The sequence below is a fragment of the Cherax quadricarinatus genome, chromosome 1, assembly GCF_038502225.1.
Source record: "Cherax quadricarinatus isolate ZL_2023a chromosome 1, ASM3850222v1, whole genome shotgun sequence".
In the NCBI taxonomy this organism is placed as follows: domain Eukaryota; kingdom Metazoa; phylum Arthropoda; class Malacostraca; order Decapoda; family Parastacidae; genus Cherax; species Cherax quadricarinatus.
In genome coordinates this window covers 41,979,287-42,006,786 of record NC_091292.1, presented here as the reverse complement: position 1 = coordinate 42,006,786, position 27,500 = coordinate 41,979,287, and the positions used below count along the sequence as shown (strand labels likewise).

The 27,500-nt window shown below is 43.0% G+C and overlaps 1 protein-coding gene across 1 annotated transcript in view; it reads right to left on the bottom strand.

The window, feature by feature from the left end:
* LOC128687781 (mucin-2-like) overlaps nt 1–27,500 on the bottom strand; it is a 565,626-nt gene that overhangs the window by 495,713 nt on the left and 42,413 nt on the right. The window lies entirely within an intron of this gene.

The following is a 27,500-nucleotide window of genomic DNA, read 5'->3' as shown; positions in this document are numbered from 1 at the left end:
TTACTACTACTAATACCACTACTATTACTACTTTTGTCTCTCAGTAAGAGATGTGTCCTATTATCCCGCAGTTTATTCCTTTATGTAAGTTGCTTCTCCATCAGTTTATTGGTCATTGTGCCCAGCCATTACCCACTGAACGTAATACATGCCAAGGTCAAGAAATTGTTGACACGAGTCCGTCTCGTTCCATTGTTGACACGAGTCCGTCTCGTTCCATTGTTGACACGAGTCCGTCTGGTTCCATTGTTGACACGAGTCCATCTGGTTCCATTGTTGACACGAGTCCGTCTGGTTCCATTGTTGACACGAGTCCGTCTGGTTCCATTGTTGACACGAGTCCGTCTCGTTCCATTGTTGACACGAGTCCGTCTCGTTCCATTGTTGACACGAGTCCGTCTGGTTCCATTGTTGACACGAGTCCATCTGGTTACATCGTTGACTCCGTCTCGTTCCATTGTTGACACGAGTCCGTCTGGTTCCATTGTTGACACGAGTCCGTCTGTTCCATTGTTCACGAGTCCGTGTTCCACTGACACGAGTCCGTCTGGTTCCATTGTTGACACGAGTCCGTCTGGTTCCATTGTTGACACGATTCCGTCTCGTTCCATTGTTGACACGAGTCCGTCTCGTTCCATTGTTGACACGAGTCCGTCTGATTGTTGACACGAGTCCATCTGGTTCTCACGTTCCGTCTGGTTCCATTGTTGACACGACACGAGTCCGTCTGGTTCCATTGTTGACCGAGTCTGTTCCATTATTGACACGAGTCCGTCTCGTTCCATTGTTGACACGAGTCCGTCTCGTTCCACTGTTGACACGAGTCGTCTGGTTCCACACGAGTCCGTCTCGTTCCATTGTTGACACGAGTCCGTCTCGTTACATTGTTGACACGAGTCCGTCTGGTTCCATTGTTGACACGAGTCCGTCTGGTTCCATTGTTGACACGAGTCCGTCTCGTTCCATTGTTGACACGAGTCCGTCTCGTTCCACTGTTGACACGAGTCCGTCTCGTTCCATTGTTGACACGAGTCCGTCTGGTTCCATTGTTGACACGATTCCGTCTCGTTCCATTGTTGACACGAGTCCGTCTGGTTCCATTGTTGACACGATTCCGTCTCGTCCCAGTCAGTGACGTGCTAGCAGTACCAGTCAGTGACGTACTAGCAGTACCAGTCAGTGACGTACTAGCAGTACCAGTTAGTGACGTACTAACAGTACCAGTGAGTGACGTACTAGCAGTACCAGTGAGTGACGTACTAGCAGTACCAGTGAGTGACGTACTAGCAGTACCAGTGAGTGACGTACTAGCAGTACCAGTGAGTGACGTACTAGCAGTACCAGTCAGTGACGTACTAGCAGTACCAGTCAGTGACGTACTAGCAGTACCAGTCAGTGACGTACTAGCAGTACCAGTCAGTGACGTACTAGCAGTACCAGTGAGTGACGTACTAGCAGTACCAGTGAGGGACGTACTAGCAGTACCAGTCAGTGACGCACTAGCAGTACCAGTCAGTGACGTACTAGCAGTATCAGTCAGTGATGTATTAGCAGTACCAGTAAGTGACGTACTAGCCGTACCAGTCAGTGACGTACTAGCAGTACCAGTCAGTGACGTAATAGCAATACCAGTTAGTGACGCACTAACAGTACCAGTCAGTGACGTGCTAGCAGTACCAGTGAATGACGTACTAGCAGTACCAGTCAGTAACGTACTAGCAGTAACAGTCAGTGACGTACTAGCAGTACCAGTGAGTGACGTAATAGCAGTACCAGTTAGTGGCGTACTAGCAGTACCAGTCAGTGACGTACTAGCAGTACCAGTGAGTGACGTACTAGCAGTACCATTCAGTGACGTACTAGCAGTACCAGTCAGTGACGTACTAGCAGTAACAGTCAGTGACGTACTAGCAGTACCAGTCAGTGACGTAATAGCAGTACCAGTTAGTGACGTACTAACAGTACCAGTCAGTGACGTACTATCAGTACCAGTGAGTGACGTACTAGCAATACCAGTGAGTGACGTACTAGCAGTACCAGTCAGTGACGTACTAGCAGAACCAGTGAGTGACATACTAGCAGTACCAGTCAGTGACGTACTACCAGTACCAGTCAGTGACGTACTAGCAGTACCAGTCAGTGACGTACTAGCAGTACCAGTGAGTGACGTACTAGCAGTACCAGTCAGTGACGTACTAGCAGTACCAGCCAGTAACGTACTACCAGTACCAGTCAGTGACGTACTACCAGTCCCAATCAGTGACGTACTCACAGTACCAGTCATTGACGTACTCACAGTACCAGTCAGTGACGTACTCGCAGTACCAGTCAGTGACGTACTCACAGTACCAGTCAGTGACGTACTAGCAGAACCAGTGAGTCACGTACTCACAGTACCAGTCAATGACGTACTCGCAGTACCAGTCAATGACGTACTCACAGTACCAGTCAGTGATGTACTCACAGTACCAATCAGTGACGTACTTACAGTAGCAGTCAGTGACGTACTCACAGTACCAGTCAGTGACGTACTCTGAGTGCCAGTCAGTGACGTACTCACAGTACCAGTCAGTGACGTACTCGCAGTACCAGTCAGTGACGCACTCACAGTACCAGTCAGTGACGTACTCACAGTGCCAGTCAGTGACGTACTCACAGTACCAGTCAGTGACGTACTCGCAGTACCAGTCAGTGACGTACTCACAGTACCAGTCAGTGACGTACTCACAGTGCCAGTCAGTGACGTACTCACAGTACCAGTCAGTGACGTACTACCAGTACCAGTCAGTGACGTACTACCAGTCCCAGTCAGTGACGTACTCACAGTACCAGTCAGTGACGTACTAGCAGAACCAGTGAGTAACGTACTCACAGTACCAGTCAGTGACGTACTAACAGAACCAGTCAGTGACGTACTCACAGTACCAGTCAGTGACGTACTACCAGTACCAGTCAGTGACGTACTCGCAGTACCAGTCGGTGACGTACTCACAGTACCAGTCAGTGACGTACTAGCAGAACCAGTGAGTGACGTACTCACAGTACCAGTCAATGACGTACTCGCAGTACCAGTCAATGACGTACTCACAGTACCAGTCAGTGACGTACTCACAGAACCAGTCAGTGACGTACTCACAGTACCAGTCAGTGACGTACTCGCAGTACCAGTCAGTGACGTACTCGCAGTACCAGTCAGTGACGCACTCACAGTACCAGTCAGTGACGTACTCACAGTACCAGTCAGTGACGTACTCGCAGTACCAGTCAGTGACGTACTCACAGAACCAGTCAGTGACGTACTCACAGTACCAGTCAGTGACGTACTCGCAGTACCAGTCAGTGACGTACTCGCAGTACCAGTCAGTGACGCACTCACAGTACCAGTCAGTGACGTACTCACAGTACCAGTCAGTGACGTACTCGCAGTACCAGTCAGTGACGTACTCACAGTACCAGTCAGTGACGTACTCGCAGTACCAGTCAGTGACGTACTCACAGTACCAGTCAGTGACGTACTCGCAGTACCAGTCAGTGACGTACTCGCAGTACCAGTCAGTGACGCACTCACAGTACCAGTCAGTGACGTACTCACAGTACCAGTCAGTGACGTACTCGCAGTACCAGTCAGTGACGTACTCGCAGTACCAGTCAGTGACGCACTCGCAGTACCAGTCAGTGACGTACTCGCAGTACCAGTCAGTGACGTACTCGCAGTACCAGTCAGTGACGCACTCGCAGTACCAGTCAGTGACGTACTCGCAGTACCAGTCAGTGACGTACTCGCAGTACCAGTCAGTGACGTACTCGCAGTACCAGTCAGTGACGCACTCGCAGTACCAGTCAGTGACGTACTCGCAGTACCAGTCAGTGACGTACTCGCAGTACCAGTCAGTGACGTACTCGCAGTACCAGTCAGTGACGTACTCGCAGTACCAGTCAGTGACGCACTCGCAGTACTGGTAAAACTGGAATATACGTTAATAATTGGTTCTGAACAGAGATCTGGAGATATCTCAGTTCTCCCCTGTCTTTAATTGCACAAACAATTTTTTTACATGTAAGACACATAGGCAACAGTTAGGCAACTTTATTCCGAAACGTTTCGCCTACACAGTAGGCTTCTTCAGTCGAATACAGAAAGTAGGCAGGAACAGTAGAGATGTGAAGACGATGTACTCAGTCCTTCACCCTTGAAGTCGTAGAATTTGAGGTTGTCAGTCCCTCCCTCAGTTCCTGCCTACTTTCTGTATTCGACTGAAGAAGCCTACTGTGTAGGCGAAACGTTTCGGAATAAAGTTGCCTAACTGTTGCCTATGTGTGTTACCAACCAACCTGTCGTTATTGTATACCATTTTGATGTTCATCTTGTCAGACACTGCAACACTTGGCCTCTTGGTACAGAAAACACCTTGGACAACCCTTTCAAGTGAGAACTGTTGGATCTGAGAGGGACCTGACCTCTCAGTGGCTACATTCTTACTTCTACTACTACTCTGCACCTCTCCTTCCCACAGTATTTAAGTCTCCGCAATGTCGCTTGATCTTCAGATAGTTCCTGACTATGGAATTGAACTTCTCCAGGCTGAGGGACTGACAACCTCAAATTCTACGACTTCAAGGGTGATGGACTGATTACATCGTCTTCACATCTCTACTGTTCCTGCCTACTTTCTGTATTCGACTGAAGAAGCCTACTGTGTAGGTGAAACGTTTCGGAATAAAGTTGCCTAACTGTTGCCTATGTGTCTTACCTACCAACCATAAGAACATAAGAATGGAGGAACACTGCAGAAGGCCTACTGGCCCATACAAGGCAGGTCCTTATCAAAATGACCTTTACCCAAAGATACCCAAGAATTAATTCCCGTACCCAATGACACCAATCAAACCCAGCCCCTCCCACTTATATATTTGTCCAATCTCTTCTTAAAGCTTCCCAAGGTCCTAGCCTCTATCACCCTACTGGGAAGACTGTTCCACGCATCTACAACTCTGTTAGAAAACCAGTACTTACCTATGTCCTTTCTAAATCTAAATTTATCCAACTTAAATCCATTATTTCTGGTTCTTACCTGGTTCGATACCCTCAATACTTTATTAATATCTCCTTTGTTTATGCCCGTCATCCACTTATACACCTCAATGATATCTCCCCTCATTTTACTCCTCTCCAGAGAGTGGAGATTTAAGGTTTTAAGTCTATCTTCATATGAGAGGTTCCTTACACAGTAAATTATTTTAGTCATTCTTTTCTGTATGTTCTCTAATGAGTCTATATCCATCCTGTAGTAAGGAGACCAAAACTGAGCAGCATAATCTAAATGAGGCCTCACTAGTGATGTATAGAGCTGTAAAATAACTTTTGGACTTCTGTTACTTAAACTTCTTGAGATAAATCCAAGTAATCTGTTGGCCTTGTTGCACACACTTAGGCACTGCTGTCTTGGCTTTAGATTTCTGCTCACCATGACTCCCTAGTCCTTTTCACATTCTGTATGATCAAGCTGTACTTCACCTCGATTATAGCTTCGAGGGTTATTTTCATTACCAAGGGCTAGTACCTTACACTTATCCACATTGATGATTTGAGATATATTGAGAAACGAAATATATAGTATTTATTCAATAATATAAGGCTTTAAAGTACGTCTCTACGACAGTTGTGATGAATGGTTTGAAAAACCGACAAGTTGAAGATTGAGACACTTATGCAGCATATGGGAATCTTTATTCAGGAAACGTTTCCTGAATAAAGATTCCCATATGCTGCATAAGTGTCTCAATCTTCAACGTCTCTACGACACAAAGCAACTTATACGACAGCTACAGTATAATACATTTGTGGAGATTCGTCTGTATGACTGTTCTAAAATGCGTAGAAATCCGATGATGACAGGAAGTAGTTGATACAAGTTTCATTTCAGTGGTATGTAATTCCGACAAAATGATGAATTAGATACATGTACAACATCTGGATATCTTGACTTGTAGACGGTTCTCGCTATCGTGTGACTTTATCTGTACATGTACACAATAGAAATATATACAGCAAATAGTGGATAAAGGCATTGGATGGTGGAATATCTACAAGCAAAGATATCCAGATGTTGTACATGTGTCTAATTCTTTATCACTTGACACAATCGCCAGTTGAATATTGGGATCACACAATGATCCAGCTGTGTGATTGGGATCACACAGATGAACCAGCTGTGTGATTAGGATCACACAGATGAACCAGCTGTGTGATTGGGATCACACAATGAACCAGCTGTATGATTTGGATCACACAGATGAACCAGCTGTGTGATTGGGATCACACAGATGAACCAGCTGTGTGATTGGGATCACACAGATGAACCAGCTGTGTGATTGGGATCACACAGATGAACCAGCTGTGTGATTGGGATCACACAGATGAACCAGCTGTGTGATTGGGATCACACAGATGAACCAGCTGTGTGATTGGGATCACACAGATGAACCAGCTGTGTGATTGGGGTCACACAATGAACCAGCTGTGTGGCTGGGGCCACACAATGAACCAGCTGTGTGATTGGGACCACATAGATGAACAAGCTGTGTGATTGGGATTACACAGATGAGCCAGCTGTGTGATTGGGATCACACAGATGAACCAGCTGTGTGACTGGGGTCACACAATGAGCCAGCTGCGTGATTGAGATTACACAGATGAACCAGCTGTGTGACTAGGACAACACAGATGAACCAGCTGTGACTGGTGTCACACAATGAACCAGCTGTGTGGCTGGGATAACACAATGAACCAGCTGTGTGGCTGGGATAACACAATGAACCAGCTGTGTGGCTGGGATAACACAATGAACCAGCTGTGTGGCTGGAATAACACAATGAACCAGCTGTGTGAGTGAGGGAGACACTTAGGAGAAGATGCTTCTAGTGGAACACAGTTCCCCACTCTCTGTAGTGGTTCATTAAGTCATGTAAAACTTTTTATGGTTTAGAAAGACAACGTAAGCAAACACTATGACATATTTATTAGAAAACTTTTCGGTCCTGGGACCTTGATCACTTCTAACATACAGAGGTAGAAAGACATTATATATATATAGGCGGAGAGTGAGGTGTGAGTGACGCACGTGACCTAAGGAATGTCATGTTGTGATGATGACGGGTAGACGATGAAATCATGTGACCCCTGTGTTGTTGGGTTGGTGGTGCTTAAGTATCATGTATGCCAATGTTTTTGAAATTTTGTAGTTTCCAGTGTTGCGTTCTATAGTGTCGGTGACGGCGATTAGTGAGGCTTCTAGGCACCGTCGGCGTCTGAGGTCTGGTTCGGTGAGAATGAGTTGTGCCTCATTCCAGTTCATCAAATGCCCCGTGGAGTCTCTGTGGAGGACACATGCGTACCTTACATCGTCTCTGTTAGAGGCATTTCGATGCTCATTCAGGCGGACTGCAAGATCTCTGCCTGTCTCGCCTACATATTTCTTGGGACAGAACCCACAGGGGATAGTGTAGATGCCTGCTGTAGAACTTAGAGGTGTGGGGCTGCGTTTCGTAGTGAGGTCTTTGATAGATGATGTGTTTATGGTGGAAACGTTGTTACTCATAGCAAGTGCCCGGCGAGTTTTCGTGGCAACATCACCACATGGGAGTACTATGAACTGCTTAGGGGGCTGTTCCATGGGCGGTTTGTTGAGGATAGCTTGTGCCTTGAGTCTGCAATCTCGGATGAAGAAAGATGGGAACTGAAGACGAGTAAAGGCTTGTGTTATGTAATTGCATTCTTCTTCTAGAAAACAAGGGCTGGAGATGTGAAGAGTTCTCAAGAAGAAGCCAATGAGGAGTCCTCTCTTAGTGCGGGTGTCTTGGTGTGAATAAAAGTGTATAAGATCGTCCTTGTTGTTAGGTTTTCTGTACACTTTGAAGAGAAGTTTGTCACTGTCGGGAGATCTGCACAGGAGAACGTCGAGGAAAGGAAGTTTGCCATCATTTTCGAGTTCAAGTGTAAACTTTATTGATGGTTCAACTGCATTGATCTTGTTGAGAAGGGCCTGGATATTGAGACGTCTCGGATAGAAAACCAATACATCATTAACGTATCTTAGCCAGGTAACGGTGTTGGGAATGAGGCTGTTGAATTTCTCTGTCTCCAGGTTTTCCATGAAGAGGTTGGCAAGCACAGCACTGAGCGGGCTGCCCATTGCCATCCCAAAGCATTGTTTGTAACAGTTGTCCTGATACTTGAAGAAGTTGAAATTAACACAAAGTTCCACTAGACTGATGAAATCTAGAAGAGGTAAAGGGAGGTCGTGGTTTTCAGTGAGCCTCTGTCTCAGAATGTTGATTGCAGCGTCAGTAGGAACGTTGGTAAAGAGGGCTGTGACATCGAAGGAAGCCATGCTTTTGTTTTTGACATTCAGGTTGGAAATTCGGGAGAGAAGGTCACCTGCGTGTTTGAGGTGGGCTTGACTGATGGTGCCCAGAAGTGCTGAAAGGTATTTGGCAAGGTGGCCGGCTAATCTGTGTGGTGCACTCCCTATGCCCGAAGTGATAGGCCGTAGTGGGATGCCAGGTTTGTGTGTCTTAGGAAGGCCATACAGGTGTGCTGGTTTCGGTTGACCTGGTAAAAGTTTAAGTAGTTTTTTGCCTTGTTCTGATTTTCGTAAGATGCTACGAGCTTTTTGAAGAAAAGTCTGGGTACTTTGAAGTAGCACTGATTCTGATACAGGCTGGTATGTGTTGGCATCATTGAGAAGATTTAAAACTTTATTGTTGTAGTCGACAGTGTTGAGTAACACCACACCACCTCCTTTGTCAGCGGTTGTAATGACGATATCATCGTTGTTGGCCAAGTCCCTGAGTGCTTGGATGTATCTTCTGGGAATGACCGGTCTTGAAGGCTCAGTAGCTGCAGCAGTGATAATTCCTTGAACAAAGCCTTTTTGAAACTCGGAGCCTCCAAAAGGTTGGTTCTTGGTTACCATATCCACCAGATTATGTTTCTTGTTGATGCCGGTAGTAAACTTGAGCCCTAGGCTGAGGGCTTCTGTCTCGGTGACGGTTAGTGTATAGGAAGATAAGTTATTTATGATTTCTGGTCGTCCCATTTCGCTCCATTTGCTGTGGGAGCACAGGTCTTGTAGTTTTCGTGATAGCTTCAATTTCTGTTGGATGTTGGCAGTGGTAATTTGGCTGAGTATATATTCTGCAGTTCTTCTGTCAGGAGTAGGAAGTGAAGCACGAATCTGAGCGGCAAGTAATGAGGCCTCCTTCTGAGCATGTCGCAGTTCATCAGAGCTTTCTCTAAGGTAGGCGTAAACAGCAGGAGAGAAAGGGTGTCTAGATGTAGTCAGTTGTCGAGGAGTGGACCGTGGTACCACCATCTCAGCAAGACAGTCTTCTAGGAAGATGTGTCGGTTCCGAAGATACGTTGATGATTCATTCGTTTTCTATCCGAGACGTCTCAATATCCAGGCCCTTCTCAACAAGATCAATGCAGTTGAACCATCAATAAAGTTTACACTTGAACTCGAAAATGATGGCAAACTTCCTTTCCTCGACGTTCTCCTGTGCAGATCTCCCGACAGTGGCAAACTTCTCTTCAAAGTGTACAGAAAACCTAACAACAAGGACGATCTTATACACTTTTATTCACACCAAGACACCCGCACTAAGAGAGGACTCCTCATTTGCTTCTTCTTGAGAGCTCTTCACATCTCCAGCCCTTGTTTTCTAGAAGAAGAATGCACTTACATAACACAAGCCTTTACTCGTCTTCAATTCCCATCTTTCTTCATCCGAGATTGGAGACTCAAGGCACAAGCTATCCTCAACAAACCGTCCATGGAACAGCCCCCTAAGCAGTTCATAGTACTCCCATGTGGTGATGTTGCCACGAATACTCGCCGGGCACTTGCTATGAGTAACATCAACGTTTCCACCATAAACACGTCATCTATCAAAGACCTCACTACGAATCGCAGCCCCACACCTCTAAGTTCTACAGCAGGCGTCTACACTATCCCCTGTGGGTTCTGTCCCAAGAAATATGTAGGCAAGACAGGCAGAGATCTTGTAGTCCACCTGAATGAGCATCGAAATGCCTCTAACAGAGACGATGTAAGGTACGCCTGTGTCCTCCACAGAGACTCCACGGGGCATTTGATGAACTGGAATGAGGCACAACTCGTTCTCACCGAACCAGACCTCAGACGCCGACGGTGCCTAGAAGCCTCACTAATCGCCGTCACCGACACTATAGAACGCAACACCGGAAACTACAAAATTTCAAAACATTGGCATACATGATACTTAAGCACCACCAACCCAACAACAAAGGAGTCACATGATTTCATCGTCTACCCGTCCTCATCACAACATGACATTCCTCAGGTCACGTGCGTCACTCACACCTTACTCTCCGCCTATATTTATATAATGTCTTTCTACCTCTGTATATTAGAAGTGATCAAGGTCCCAGGACCGAAACGTTTTCTAATAAATATGTTATAGTGTTTGCTTACGTGTCTTTCTAAACCAACTTGTCGGTAATTATTACCAAGGTTTATACCAAAACTTTTTATACCGAGCACCAACAGCCTGACTGGTCAGTGGCCGGGCAGCGATTAGCAGATGGGAATCGAGCCTCCATTACTCTTCGAGCTGAATGATCCACATAAACATGGGCCAGTAGGCCTTCTGCAGTGTTCCTTCGTTCTTATGTTCTTAAGGAACACTGGTGCAGGTCTACTGACCCATGCTAAGCAAGTACTACACCCACCCACACCCACTCACGTATTTGTCTAACCTATTTTTAAAGGTACACAAGGGTGAGGGACTAATTACATCAACTTCATGTCACTACTACACCTGCTGCCTCTGTATTGGACTGAAGAAGCTAATGTGTAGGTGAAACGTTCCAACAGTGAAGATTCCCAACTGTTGTACATGTCATACTGATAAACATCTCGGTATTTTATACCATTTTCAAAACAGTATTTAGTACACTTAGAACCATTTTTTGTATCACTGCAACGGAAATTCCTCTATCCAGGAAGATTCCTGAGGGATGCAGCTTCTCTCTCGGGCCGCCAGCCGCCTCAGGCAGCCTCCGAGATAATTACGCTGCGGTTGGTTAATATGATGTAAGAAAAGTGAATGTAACGAGCAATGCATTAATGCTGAGGATGATAATAACAATAACAGCAGAAATAATTGAGTTAATGGTACTACTCTCCCAGTTATATTATTAATAATAATTAGGATGAGGGTGATGGTAGCAAGAGGGAAGAAGGAAGAGAACACAAACGATTACAGCCAGTAATAAGAAAAATCAGGTAATGACTTCAGCATTGAAGATGAGAATGAGTTAAATGGAACGGGAAAAGGGAATGGGAGAGGAGAGTAAATACGGGAAGAAAATATAAGATAAGAAACGAGGAACACTCGGTAGGCCTGTTGGCCCATACTGGGCAAGTCTTTCACAAATCCATCCCACTAAAAGAATATTTGCCCAACCTACTTTCAGTGCTGCTCTAACAATAAGCTCTGATAAATGTATAAACTCAAATCCAACACGTTTCATTCATGTATTTATCCAACCTAAACTTGAAACTACCAAGAGATGAGATGAGATGAGATGACGAGGGTTTGATGATAGCTGAGATAACGAGGGTCTGATGATAGCTGACATGACGAGGGTTTGATGATAGCTGAGATGACGAGAGTTTGATGATAGCTAAGATGACGAGGGTTTGATGATAGCTGAGATGACGAGGGTTTGATGATAGCTGAGATGACGAGGGTTTGATGATAGCTGAGATGACGAGAGTTTGATGATAGCTAAGATGACGAGGGTTTGATGATAGCTGAGATGACGAGGGTTTGATGATAGCTGAGATGACGAGGGTTTGATGATAGCTGAGATGACGAGGGTTTGATGATAGCTGAGATGACGAGAGTTTGATGATAGCTGAGATAACGAGGGTCTGATGATAGCTGAGATGACGAGAGTTTGATGATAGCTAAGATGACGAAGGTTTGATGATGGCTGAGATGACGAGGGTCTGATGATAGCTGAGATGACGAGGGTTTGATGATAGCTGAGATGACGAGGGTTTGATGATAGCTGAGATGACGAGGGTTTGATGATAGCTGAGATGACGAGGGTTTGATGATAGCTGAGATGACGAGGGTTTGATGATAGCTGAGATGACGAGGGTTTGATGATAGCTGAGATGACGAGGGTTTGATGATAGCTGAGATGACGAGGGTTTGATGATAGTTAAGATGACAGGGAATGAAAGGAGAATGTTGTTATGAGTCGGCCTGAGATATGAATGGGTTTTGAGGGACGCTAAATGAGAGGAGGAAAATTGGATTGCTACTGGGATGCCCATTGGGTTGCCCACTGGGATGCCCACTGGGATGCCCACTGGGATGCCCACTGGGATGCCCAATGAGTTGCTCACTGGGGTGCCCACTGAGATTTCCACTGGGATGACCCCTGAATGGGTCACAATGTATATAATGTATATTACCTGCTCATATAATTTTATATTGCTTATATTTGTGATATTAGCTAAATCGTAAATATATTGCTTTACATCATTATTTGACTTAGTTATATTATTAGGTAGGATGTAACATTTATATATTCAGTGCTCATAGTTCGAGTGTTAAGTAACTGACAGCATTGTCTAACTATTGCTTTGCTCGTTACACTGCCGGCTTCTCTGTGTTGCTGGGTGATCACACCTCACCAGGAGTAAGAGTCGGCCTTGGCTGCGCTTTATTGTCTGTTGGACATTGCTTCTAACAAGAGGTCCCACACCAGCTCTACCTTGTGGGCCCTTGTTGGAAGATCGTCTCTGTCGCTTTCTTGTTGTTGGTTCTGTGTAACTCTGTTCACAGAACATAGCCTGGACTAAGTGATTTTCGACGTTGTACTGAGGTTGTGTGTCACATAGACACTCTGAGAAACTCAGGTCCTGAGCTGTAGCTTCTGACCTAATTTGTACTGGTATCTGTGTACTGTCACAGTCGGGGATTTTCTAATGCTGAACTTACATTCAGTAGTATGGGAGTTTTGTGACTTGTGAAGGATCTGCAGATGGTCCCTACTTAGTGTCGTTATATTATCTCCTTGTTTCTGATTCTGTGTCGCTGTTGCTTATATTTCAGCTTAACAGTCGCTTTATTGTTCAAGCAAGCTGTTCTGATTGCCAGGTTGGTCAAGAAGTTAGTTTATGTGAGAACTTTTAGTCAGTCACTGGTTAAGTCTAGTCGAGTCTTGAGACATAGCGTACTAGTTAGAGCACTTACACACATACACACAAACTTACTTGTATATATATGTATTATGTTATTAAATGTTATCAATGTACCAGACGGTACTTAAAAGTCAAAAAGATGTGATATGTGCCTTCAGCACAATACTACTGTACACGAGAGAAGAGTAGCAACTTGTATCCTAAATTATATTCAATTGATTACTTTAATTTACTTAGATAATATACGCCTAGGCAACTTTAATGTTATTAATAAACTTATTAAATTTTAATTACTTTAGTTAGTAACCTACCAGTTGTAATCCTGAAGCACTATTGAATCTTATTAAATTCTAATGGATAATTGGACCAGAATACTGATTACTTGTTACAAACACCCAGTAACAGGCTGGGTGCTAGAAGGACAGTCCTTTCTAGTATTCACTGGAGATCTCTATCAATATTAGAAATCGCATTTTTTTTGTAACAGATCCCTAATGGTTTGCCCACTGGGATGCCCACTGGGATACCCACTGGGATTTCCAATGGGATGCCCACCGAGATGTCCAATGATATGCCAAGTGGGTTGCCCAATGTGATGCCCACTGGGATGCCTATTGGGATGCCCACTAGGATTCCCGCTGGGATACCCACTGGGATGCCTACTGGCATTCCCACTAGGATGCCCACTGGGATACTCAGAGGAATACCCACTGGCATGACTGAATGAGAATGAGTTAGGACTGCTAATAAAGTATGGTGATGACACTATAGTACGCTGACACTATACTACACTGACACTATACACTGACACTATACCACATTGCCACTATACTACACTGACACTATACTACACTGACACTATACTACATTGACACTATACCACACTGACAGTATACTACACTGACACTACACTACACTGACACTATACAACACTGAAACTATACTACATTGACACTATACCACATTAAAACTATACTACACTGACCCTATACACTGACACTATACTACACTGACACTATATCACATTGACACTATGCTACACTGACACTATACTACACTGACACTACCACACTGACACTATACTAGACTGACACTATATTACACTGACACTATACAACATTGACACTATACTACACTTACCCTATACTACACTGACACTATGCACTGACACTATACTACACTGACACTATACCATATTGACACTATACTACACTGACACTATACCATACTGACTCTATACTGCACTGACATTATACTACACTGATACTATAGTACACTGACACTATACACTGACACTATACTTCACTGACACTATACCATATTGCCACTATACTACAATGACACTGTACCATATTGACACTATACTACACTGACATTATACTACACTGACACTATAGTACACTGAATTATACCACACTGACACTATACTACCTTACCATATTGACACTATACTACACTTACAATATACACTGACACCATACTACAATGACACTATACCATATTGACACTATACTACGCTGACACCATACTACACTGTGACAATATACTACACTGACACTATACTACACTGACACTATACCACATTGACACTATACTACACTGGCATTATACTACACTGACACTATACAAACACTATACTAAACTGACACTATACCATATTGACACTATATTACACTGGCATTATACTACACTGACACTATACTATGACACTATAATACACTGACACTGTACCACATTGCCACTATGCTACACTGACACTATACTACACTGACACTATACCATATTGACACTATACTACACTGACACTATACTACACTGACACTATACAACAATAACACTATACTACACTGACACTATACTACATTGACACTATACACTGACTATGTACTACACTGGCATTATACCATATTGACACTATACTACACTGACTCTATACAATATTGACACTATGTTACACTGACATTATACTACACTGACACTATACTACACTGACACTATACACGGACATTATACTACACTGACACTATACCATATTGACACTATACTACAATGACACTGTACCATATTGACACTATACCATATTGACACTATACTACACTGACATTATACTACATTGACACTATAGTACACTGAACTATACCACTCTGACACTATACTACACTGACAATATACTACACTGACACTATACTACACTGACACTATACCACATTGTCAATATACTACACTGACACTATACTACATTGACACTATACCACATTGACACTATACTACACTGACACTATACTACACTGACACTATACTACACTTGCACTATACTGCACTGACACTATACTACATTGACCCTATACTACACTAACACTATACTACACTGTCACTATACTACGCTGTCACTACACTACACTGACACTATACCATATTGACACTATGCTACATTGACACTATATTGCACTGTCAATATACCACACTGACACTATACCATATTGGCACTATACTACACTGACACTACACTACACTGAACTATACTACACTGACACTATACTACACTGACACTACACTACACTGAACTATACCACACTGACACTATACAACACTATACACTGCACTGACACTATACTACACTGACGCTATACTACACTGACACTATACTACACTGACACTATACCACACAGACGCTAATCTACACTGACACAATACCACACTGACACTATGCTACACTGATAATACACTACACTGAAACCATACTACACTAACACTATTCTACACCGTGACACTGTACTACACCGACACTATACTAAACTGATACTATACTACACTACACTATATCACATTGGCACTATACTACACTGACACTATACTACACTGACATACTACACTGTCACTATACCACACTGTCACTATACTACACTGACACTATACTACACTGACACAATACTACACTGACACTATACCACACTGTCACTATACTACACTGACACTATACTACACTGACATTATACTACACTGACACAATACTACACTGACACTGAAACGTACTGCACTGACAATGTACCACACTAGCACTACACCACACTGACACCATACTACAGTGACACTATACTACAATGATACTTTACACTGACACAATACTACACTGACACTATACTACACCGATATTTTACACTTACACTATACTACACTGACGATTTACAACACTGACGCTATACTACACTGACACTATACTACACTGAACTATGCCACACTGACACTATACTACACTGAGCTATACCACACTGACACTATACTACATTGACGCTATGCTACACTGACACTATACCACACTGACACAATACCACACTGACACAATACCACACTGACACTATACTACACTGTTTCCCAAGTGATTTCTTTGGATATCTGAGATCCTGTGATATGTTAATTTTATCACGTGGACACACACACACACACACACACACCTGGACAGGCTGGACACGTGGTCCAGCAACTGGCTCTAGAATTTAACCGAGCCAAATGCAAAGTCATGAAGATCGGGGAAGGGCAAAGAAGACCGCCGACAGAGTATAGGCTAGGTGGCCAAAGACTGCAAAGCTCACTCTAGGAGAAAGATCTTGGGATGAGTTTAACACCGAGCACATCACCGGAAGTACATATCAACCAGATAACTGCTGCAGCATATGGGAACCTGGCAAACCTGAGAACAGCGTTCCGATACCTTAGTAAGGAATCGTTCAAGACACTGTACACCGTGTAGGTCAGGCCCATACTGGAGTATGCAGCACCAGTTTCGAATCCACACTTGGTCAAGCACGTCATGAAATTAGAGAAAATACGAAGGTTTGCAACAAGGCTAGTTCCAGAGCTACGGGGAATGTCCTATGAAGTAAGGCTAAGAAAAATCTACCTGACGACACTGGAAGACAGGAGGGTTAGGGGAGACATGATAACGACATACAAAATGCTACGTGGAATAGATAAGGTGGACAGAGGCAGGATGTTCCAGAGATGGGACACAGAAACAAGGGGTCATAATTTTAGGTTGAAGACTCAGATGAGCCAAAGGGATGTTAGGAAGTATTTCTTCAGTCATAGAGTAGTCAGGAAGTGATGTAGTGGAGGCAGGAACCATACATAGCTTTAAGAGGAGGTATGATAAAGCTCATGAAGCAGGGAGAGGACTTAGTAGAGATCAGTGAAGAGGCGGGGCCAGGAGCTATGAATCGACTCCTGCAATCACAAATAGTTGAACAGACACATACACATGTGTGTGTTTGTATTAGCGGGTGTACGCGTTTTTTGCAGGTGGGCTGGGGAGCGGGTCGGGAGGTGGGAAGACCAGACCAGACGAACACTGCTTTCACTTGTGCGCTCAGACCTGCTCGCCGGAAGTGTCTACTGCCTCTGCTAGTATACGCTTTCTCTGTCTGTCTGTCTGTATGTCTCTCTCTCTCTCTCTCTAAGAATGAAAGTTCTCAAATACTCTAAAGTATGGCCAACACGCCAAATCTGCGGCATACTGTATATGTAATTTGTATGTTGCTGTGTATGTAATTGTATGTGTACTGAATATGTAATTTGTATATGTACTGTATATGAAATTTGTATATGCATATATATATATATATATATATATATATATATATATATATATATATATATATATATACATATATATATATATATATATATATATATATATATATATATATATATATATATATATATATATATATATATATATATATATATATATATATATATATATATATAATTTGTTTATGTAGTGTATATGTAATCTGGCTTAGTTACCAGGTACGTTGAACCAGAACTCTAGTGTTATCAGGGGTTCAGTAAGGCACTGCAAAACGTACAGTGATCAGCATGGGCATCAACTGTCTATAAATCCACTAGCCTAGATTAACGGAGAGAGACAATCCAGCTTGTCATCATCAGTACTGACCTCAAAATTCACTCACAATGTTTTGGAGCAAGTGAATAATTCACTGGAATTCTTGGTTTTCTATCCAAAAAAAAAAAAAAAAAAAAAAAAAAAAAAAAAAAAAAAAAAAAAAAAACTGGGTATAAAACATCAGATATAATATTAATACTTTTACACACTCGCTCGACCTCACCTTGAATTTTGTGTTCAGATTTGGTTCACATCATGACAGGTGAGGACGAGCTTCAGTGTATGTGATTCTGAGCACCAAACATGTCTACCCTTAACGAATACTAACAGAAATCATTGACACTCTTAAGGGATAGATATTTAAGGTGATTTTACCCAGGAAAGATATCTGAAATATAATGTGAATCCATGATGGTACAAGCCTCTGAGGATGGCTGTGTAATACACGCCTCTGAGGATGGCTGTGTAATACACGCCTCTGAGGATGACTGTGTAATACACGCCTCTGAGGATGGCTGTGCAATACACGCCTCTGAGGATGGCTGTGCAATACACGCCTCTGAGGATGGCTGTGTAATACACGCCTCTGAGGATGGCTGTGTAATACACGCCTCTGAGGATGACTGTGTAATACACGCCTCTGAGGATGGCTGTGCAATACACGCCTCTGAGGATGGCTGTGCAATACACGCCTCTGAGGATGGCTGTGCAATACACGCCTCTGAGGATGGCTGTGCAATACACGCCTCTGAGGATGGCTGTGCAATACACGCCTCTGAGGATGGCTGTGCAATACACGCCTCTGAGGATGGCTGTGCAATACACGCCTCTGAGGATGGCTGTGCAATACACGCCTCTGAGGATGGCTGTGTAATACACGCCTCTGAGGATGGCTGTGCAATACACGCCTCTGAGGATGGCTGTGCAATACACGCCTCTGAGGATGGCTGTGCAATACACGCCTCTGAGGATGGCTGTGCAATACACGCCTCTGAGGATGGCTGTGCAATACACGCCTCTGAGGATGGCTGTGTAATACACGCCTCTGAGGATGGCTGTGCAATACACGCCTCTGAGGATGGCTGTGTAATACACGCCTCTGAGGATGGCTGTGTAATACACGCCTCTGAGGATGGCTGTGCAATACACGCCTCTGAGGATGGCTGTGCAATACACGCCTCTGAGGATGGCTGTGTAATACACGCCTCTGAGGATGGCTGTGCAATACACGCCTCTGAGGATGGCTGTGTAATACACGCCTCTGAGGATGGCTGTGCAATACAAATTAGGCTTCAACTTTCATAGTCAACTGAATCACTGATCAGTACTTATGGAAATTGGTCGACAAGCACTTCGGAAAAAGTGAAGTCAATTAGCGACTGTGTGGGTAGTAACAGATTTAGAGGTCCATGGGTCGTAAGTGGAGCATTTAGGAGTCCCTTTAGAGGACCTCGCCTTGCCGTTAACTAACGCAATTCTGAAAATTCAGTTTTAATATTAAATTAATTCGTACAATTGATCGCATGATGGCCGATAGGTTAGGAAACAATTGGTCAACGATTAGGGAGTCCCTCAGTAGCTAGGGCCTTAAGCGGCCGCTTGGTCCGCTTACGTTTTATCGCTACCACATGCAGAGCACTCCGTATGTGAGTAGAATATTCTTCCGTAAGGAGGTGCCATGGAAGTCAGACCCCACAAACATTTTTGTGGCGGTCAACAGAATTCAAGATTAGTTTAGCAAGTGCATTGTGACCGTAACGGGTTGTGGTGAGTGAAGGATGGAGTGCGTGCTTAAGTATTGTTGCCATGTTCTGAGAATGTGACTCACGATATCGTAATAAGATGACTGCAAACAAATTACGAAACTGGTGGGTCTTGAACCCTGTGAGTTTTGGGACTCACTAGAGTGTGTTCTGTAGTGTACGAGTATATGGGAACTGTGTACGTGGAATGCACAAGGCATGGTAGCACAAGTGGAAGCAATGTCGCATGGGAGGTATGACTGTAAATGAAGACACTTGATGCAGAGGATATCTTTTTTTTATACACAAATGTTCGCTTTATCTATTCATACATAATGCACGTGGTTATGCGAGTAGAAGGTGGCATCACCTGCAGGATGCAAGCGGGAGTTGGGCTCCCAAGCAAGATTAGTTCAGTCATTTATATAACAATAATAAATGCTCATTGTTAATGTTCTGTGGCGCTGGAGGTTCGTATGACGGGTGATTCAAAACAATGTCTCATACCCTTTTGATTTTCCGTTAACGATTAGTGCTGAATATTTCTAGTCCACAAAAAAGGTGTGTTTGTCTATATGTGCAACACAGTCGTTGTTCTGATTGTGTTGCACATAGAAACACACTTTTGTTCCAGGCTGCGTTACGTAGCGCCAGGGTAGAATGTGCAGCATCCTCTGTATGGAAGATGATACACAAGTCAGCTTCTCTGTTGTGGTGTCGTCGACATTTAGTCTCGTCGCTTTGCTAATGATTTTAAATTTAAAAGTGAGTCGATGATGTCTCTTTGCTTGAGAACCTGACTAACGTTGTCGGCTACGCTAATAACAAGTGAAGTAATGCATTGGCAGATGTCACTGCTCTGTCACTGCTCTTCGTAGAGTTTCTAGTGTCCGCTGTGCTCTACCTTTGCCATCTAAGATGAAATAAGAGGAAAGCTTGAGTTTGATGTATAAATTGGCACCGGTGTTATACGGGTCTTCAGGAAGCTCTGAGATAAATATTCTATAAGTCATAAGAAAATTACGGAGTCCGTCACGTAATGGCCAAAGCGAAACCAGAGAATCTTTCGTTTTTTTTTTTTTTGTAGACTGGAATTTTGAAGTTGTTTCGAACTTTGAGAAGTTTGACAAATAAATCGTCCTTCTCCACTTCGAGGGTCACTTGGATGGTTCTAAGGTTCGACTGTGATGAAGTTCTTAAGTAAGAATTCCAAGTGTGACAGGAAAAGTGTGGCCAATACACCGGAGTCATAATAACCAGGGAAAGTGTACTGTGTCTGCACGACTGTGTCTTTGTCTCCTTGTACATGATAACCAACTTAGCATTATTAAAAATTAACCTATATAAAACAAATATCTATTAAATTAAACTAATAAGTTCCCTGTCAGGAATTATGGGGAACTAAGTGAGCGCCAAGAAATAGGAAGAAAAAACCTAAGAGTGAGGATGTCTTTGTTCACCATGGAGATAAAAGTTTAGCAGACATCCTCCCGAGAGAAGTCTCCTCCCTCCTTGCCCCTTCTCCCTTCCCCCCTTCTCCCTTCCCCCCTCCTCCCTTCCCCTTTCCTCTTCCCCCTTCCCCCCTTCCTAGCTTCCCCCTTCCTCCCTTCCCACTTCCTCTACTTCCCCCCACTTCCTCTGTTTATGTTTAATAAGGTTTCTCTAACACTCTTCCTGAATGTACAGACACGGGACCAACAGGTCACACCAACAATACTTATGAAGGGAAAAATGAGTCATGGTTGTATATATATATATATATATATATATATATATATATATATATATATATATACATATATATATATATATATATATATATATTTTTTTTTTTTTTTTTTATTATCACACCGGCCGATTCCCACCAAGGCAGGGTGGCCCGAAAAAGAAAAACTTTCACCATCATTCACTCCATCACTGTCTTGCCAGAAGGGTGCTTTACACTACAGTTTTTAAACTGCAACATTAACACCCCTCCTTCAGAGTGCAGGCACTGTACTTCCCATCTCCAGGACTCAAGTCCGGCCTGCCGGTTTCCCTGAATCCCTTCATAAATGTTACTTTGCTCACACTCCAACAGCACGTCAAGTATTAAAAACCATTTGTCTCCATTCACTCCTATCAAACACGCTCACGCATGCCTGCTGGAAGTCCAAGCCCCTCGCACACAAAACCTCCTTTACCCCCCTCCCTCCAACCCTTCCTAGGCCGACCCCTACCCCGCCTTCCTTCCACTACAGACTGATATACTCTTGAAGTCATTCTGTTTCGCTCCATTCTCTCTACATGTCCGAACCACCTCAACAACCCTTCCTCAGCCCTCTGGACAACAGTTTTGGTAATCCCGCACCTCCTCCTAACTTCCAAACTACGAATTCTCTGCATTATATTCACACCACACATTGCTCTCAGACATGACATCTCCACTGCCTCCAGCCTTCTCCTCGCTGCAACATTCATCACCCACGCTTCACACCCCATATAAGAGCGTTGGTAAAACTATACTCTCATACATTCCCCTCTTTGCCTCCAAGGACAAAGTTCTTTGTCTCCACAGACTCCTAAGTGCACCACTCACTCTTTTTCCCTCATCAATTCTATGATTCACCTCATCTTTCATAGACCCATCCGCTGACACGTCCACTCCCAAATATCTGAATATATATATATATATATATATATATATATATATATATATATATATATATATATATATATATATATATATATATATATATATATATATATATTTATTTATTTATTTATATGTCGTGCCGAATAGGCAGAACTTGCGATCTTGGCTTAAATAGCAACGCTCAACTTGCCATATAGGACAAGGGAAAATTTGTGTATGCAATAATTTCCCCAAAATCATTCTGAACCTAACGAAAAAAATATATTTCACTGTGTTTGTTTAGTATTAAATTATTGTAAACAAATCTAAAATATATTTAGTTGGGTTAGGCTAAAATAAATTGCCCTTGTTATAATAAGGTTAGGTAAGTTTTCTAAGATTCTTTTGGTGCAAAATTAAAAATTTTTACATGAACATTAATGAAAAAATTATATCTTTAAACGTATAAGAGAAAATTTTAGAAAGGACTTAATTTTAAATGAGTTCTTGCTAATTGACCAGTTTTACATATTCGGCACGATATATATATATATGTATGTATATATATATATGTATGTATATATATATATGTATGTATATATATATATATGTATGTATATATATATATGTGGTGCACTTAGGAGTCTGTGGAGACAAAGAACTTTGTCCTTGGAGGCAAAGAGGGGAATGTATGAGAGTATAGTTTTACCAACGCTTTTATATGGGTGTGAAGCATGGGTGATGAATGTTGCAGCGAGGAGAAGGCTGGAGGCAGTGGAGATGTCATGTCTGAGGGCAATGTGTGGTGTGAATATAATGCAGAGAATTCGTAGTTTGGAAGTTAGGAGGAGGTGCGGGATTACCAAAACTGTTGTCCAGAGGGCTGAGGAAGGGTTGTTGAGGTGGTTCGGACATGTAGAGAGAATGGAGCGAAACAGAATGACTTAAACAGTGTATCAGTCTGTAGTGGAAGGAAGGCGGGGTAGGGGTCGGCCTAGGAAAGGTTGGAGGGAGGGGGTAAAGGAGGTTTTGTGTGCGAGGGGCTTGGACTTCCAGCAGGCATGCGTGAGCGTGTTTGATAGGAGTGAATGGAGACGAATGGTTTTTAATACTTGACGTGCTGTTGGAGTGTGAGCAAAGTAACATTTATGAAGGGGTTCAGGGAAACCGGCAGGCCGGACTTGAGTCCTGGAGATGGGAAGTACAGTGCCTGCACTCTGAAGGAGGGGTGTTAATGTTGCAGTTTAAAAAACTGTAGTGTAAAGCACCCTTCTGGCAAGACAGTGATGGAGTGAATGATGGTGAAAGTTTTTCTTTTTCGGGCCACCCTGCCTTGGTGGGAATCGGCCAGTGTGATAATAATTAATTAAAATAATATATATATATATATATATATATATATATATATATATATATATAAATATATATATATATATATATATATATATATATATATAGTATATATATATATATATATATATATATATATATATATATGTATATATATATATACATGCAAACAATCGCAGATAGGCGATCTTAACTATGCAGGACAAGCCACGGGGGGGGGGGAGTCTTTAGCTCTAGTAATTTCACTTTCAAGTACTTTACTTTGCTCACTTTCAACATTGCGCAGCTCCTGATGACGAACTGAGAAGTGTGAAAGTACTTGACCTGAAGATTTCAACCCCCCCCCCCCGTAGCTTGTCCTGCATTCACTCCATCACTGTCTTGCCAGAAGGGTGCTTTACACTACAGTTTTTAAACTGCAACATTAACACCCCTCCTTCAGAGTGCAGGCACTGTACTTCCCATCTCCAGGACTCAAGTCCGGCCTGCCGGTTTCCCCTGAATCCCTTCATAAATGTTACTTTGTTCACACTCCAACAGCACGTCAAGTATTAAAAACCATTTGTCTCCATTCACTCCTATCAAACACGCTCACGCATGCCTGCTGGAAGTCCAAGCCCCTCGCACACAAAACCTCCTTTACCCCTTCCCTCCAACCCTTCCTAGGCCGACCCCTACCCCGCCTTCCTTCCACTACAGACTGATACACTCTTGAAGTCATTCTGTTTCGCTCCATTCTCTCTACATGTCCGAACCACCTCAACAACCCTTCCTCAGCCCTCTGGACAACAGTTTTGGTAATCCCGCACCTCCTCCTAACTTCCAAACTACGAATTCTCTGCATTATATTCACACCACACATTGCCCTCAGACATGACATCTCCACTGCCTCCAGCCTTCTCCTCGCTGCAACATTCATCACCCACGCTTCACACCCATATAAGAGCGTTGGTAAAACTATACTCTCATACATTCCCCTCTTTGCCTCCAAGGACAAAGTTCTTTGTCTCCACAGACTCCTAAGTGCACCACTCACTCTTTTTCCCTCATCAATTCTATGATTCACCTCATCTTTCATAGACCCATCCGCTGACACGTCCACTCCCAAATATCTGAATACATTCACCTCCTCCATACTCTCTCCCTCCAATCTGATATTCAATCTTTCATCACCTAATCTTTTTGTTATCCTCATAACCTTACTCTTTCCTGTATTCACCTTTAATATATATATATATATATATATATATATATATATATATATATATATATATATATATATATATATATATATATATATATATATAATTTCCTTGGGGAAGTGGAACAGAATTCTTCCTCCGTAAGCCATGCCTGTTGAAAGATGTGACTTACATTCTAGGAACAAGGGGCTAGTAACGTCTTCTCCTGTAAAACTTTCGTTTTTCTTTTTGGCTCACCCTACCTAGGTGGGATACGGCCAATTTGTTGAAAAATGGGAAGAAATTACAAAGTTTGGTTTTATGAAAAACATAATTCAGGAAGGAGAAGATGGGCTGTAGAGATGCTTTGATGGATTTGAAGAGATGAAGATTTTGTTGACCAAGAAGCTGTGTGAACGTTGAGTGGAAAGAAGAAGATTAATAGAACGTCACAAAAGAGGTTGGAAGGAGAGTGTGAAGGAGGTTCTAAGAAGGATCCAACAACAGGTGGTTGTCAGTGTTGAGGCTGTGTTGAGAGTCACGATGGTCAGCATCACACAACTTTGCTTTTAATTATCTAATATTTTCCTAGAGGAAACCTTCCGTCTTGTAAACAAGCAGATGTTATGTCACTAGACAATTTGCATCACTATATATATATATTGTGTGTGTGTGTGTGCGTGTGTGTGTGTGTGTGTGTGTGTGTGTGCCTGCATATCTGTTATTCACCAAGGTCCAGTCTTGGTTCTTGACCCTGGTTCTTGAACCTCCTTGACCGGCATTCCTCGTCGCTGGACACTGTCGCCCCCTCGCAGCTGCCTTCTAAACTCTCTTCGGCGTTTACCTTCATCACTTTTACATCCAGTTATTTCCACTTTCCTACCACAGTCCGACAAAAAAAATTACTTTCTAATGTTCGTGTGACTCACTTGTATTTTTAGCGACCTCTTACGTCCCTCCTTGTATCAGTGTGTCAGTATCACTGCTGTTAATTAATCATATCCTCCCTATTGATCCTCTCTCTCTGAGTCGTCTCATTATAATGCACACTCTTAGCTTCGGGAATAAGCCGGTTACGAAAATATACTTTTTCAGCCTTCCGAACATGCTTGATCTAGCAGGTACTGGAAGGTGGTGCTGCAGTAACTATTGTTTGACCACTGCAATAAAGACACCTAGAATTCGATCCTCTCTCAGGAGGTCACTCACATATATATTCAACAGTAGAGGCTCTTGTACTGATCTTTTGGGATTCGAGCATTTTATCATTATATATTTCGATGCTTTTGTACTGTCACCGTCTACTCTTGTTCAGTTACAACTTGATCCACTGGAGGACTTTCCCTTTCACCTTTGTCTCTGTTTCTAGCTTGTGAATAAGTTTCTAGTGGGGAGCGAGAGAAGGATGAGTGTGTCTGCTGCAGAAGACGTGCCCTGCACTTGCTTCATTGAGTTTGTACTCATACGTAATTGTTAGCACTCATGTACGTGTTGGACCACCATCACAAGTGCCTATGTGACACATGTGTGATTGTGTCAGCATGCGTGTGGTTGTGTCAGCATGTGTGTGATTGTGTCAGCATGCGTGTGGTGGGTACACATGAGTGAGAGTCTGTGTGTTACAAGACTGGAAGGTGATGCTGCCACTTCTGGTCACTATGAACTTTCACTTATGCTGCCCACCGCTTCTACTCTCCACCCGTCTTCCCCCTCTACTGCCATCCTACCTACCTACCCGTCTCCATTTCTTTCAAATCTCTTCCCTCGCACTATCCATCTCCTTATTTCTTCCTCTTACTTCTTCTTCACGTAGATCATAAGAAAATAGAATTATAACTTTGCAACATTGCAATCAAATTTTTTCCCTAGAACATTCTGCTGTTTAACAGAGACACGACTCGTCGTCTCGTAAATTCTAATCATGGTCGTATGTAGGCATTCACAACCCTTACTGAGAGTGAAAACTGTGTATAAAATTCTAGGTTGGGGCAATCCATTATGTCAAAGCGTCATTAGAATCGAGTTTAGAAAACTATATGTATACTAGAGGAAGGTAGCAATGCCAGTCTTAAGAAATAAAACACTAGCCAGAGGTCAGGCAGGGAGTCAGTCTGGAGACCTTTACCAGAGGAAAGCAGAAGTCTGCAGTGCCACTCCAGAGATATCTCATTGGCTTAAAATGTAACTCTCTCTCTCTCTCTCTCTCTCTCTCTCTCTCTCTCTCTCTCTCTCTCTCTCTCTCTCTCTCTCTCTCTCTCTCTGTCTCTCTCTCTCTCTCTCTCTCTCACTCACTCTCATTTAATTTATCTAATCTTCCACTGTTGAGTAGAATAACATGAAAGTTTTCTACTGATAGACTGCCAAAATTGTTGTATTATTCAGTGATTGTATTATTTTGACCTACGTTGTATAGAACAACAGCAGAATTGTATCATGATGTATAGTAGT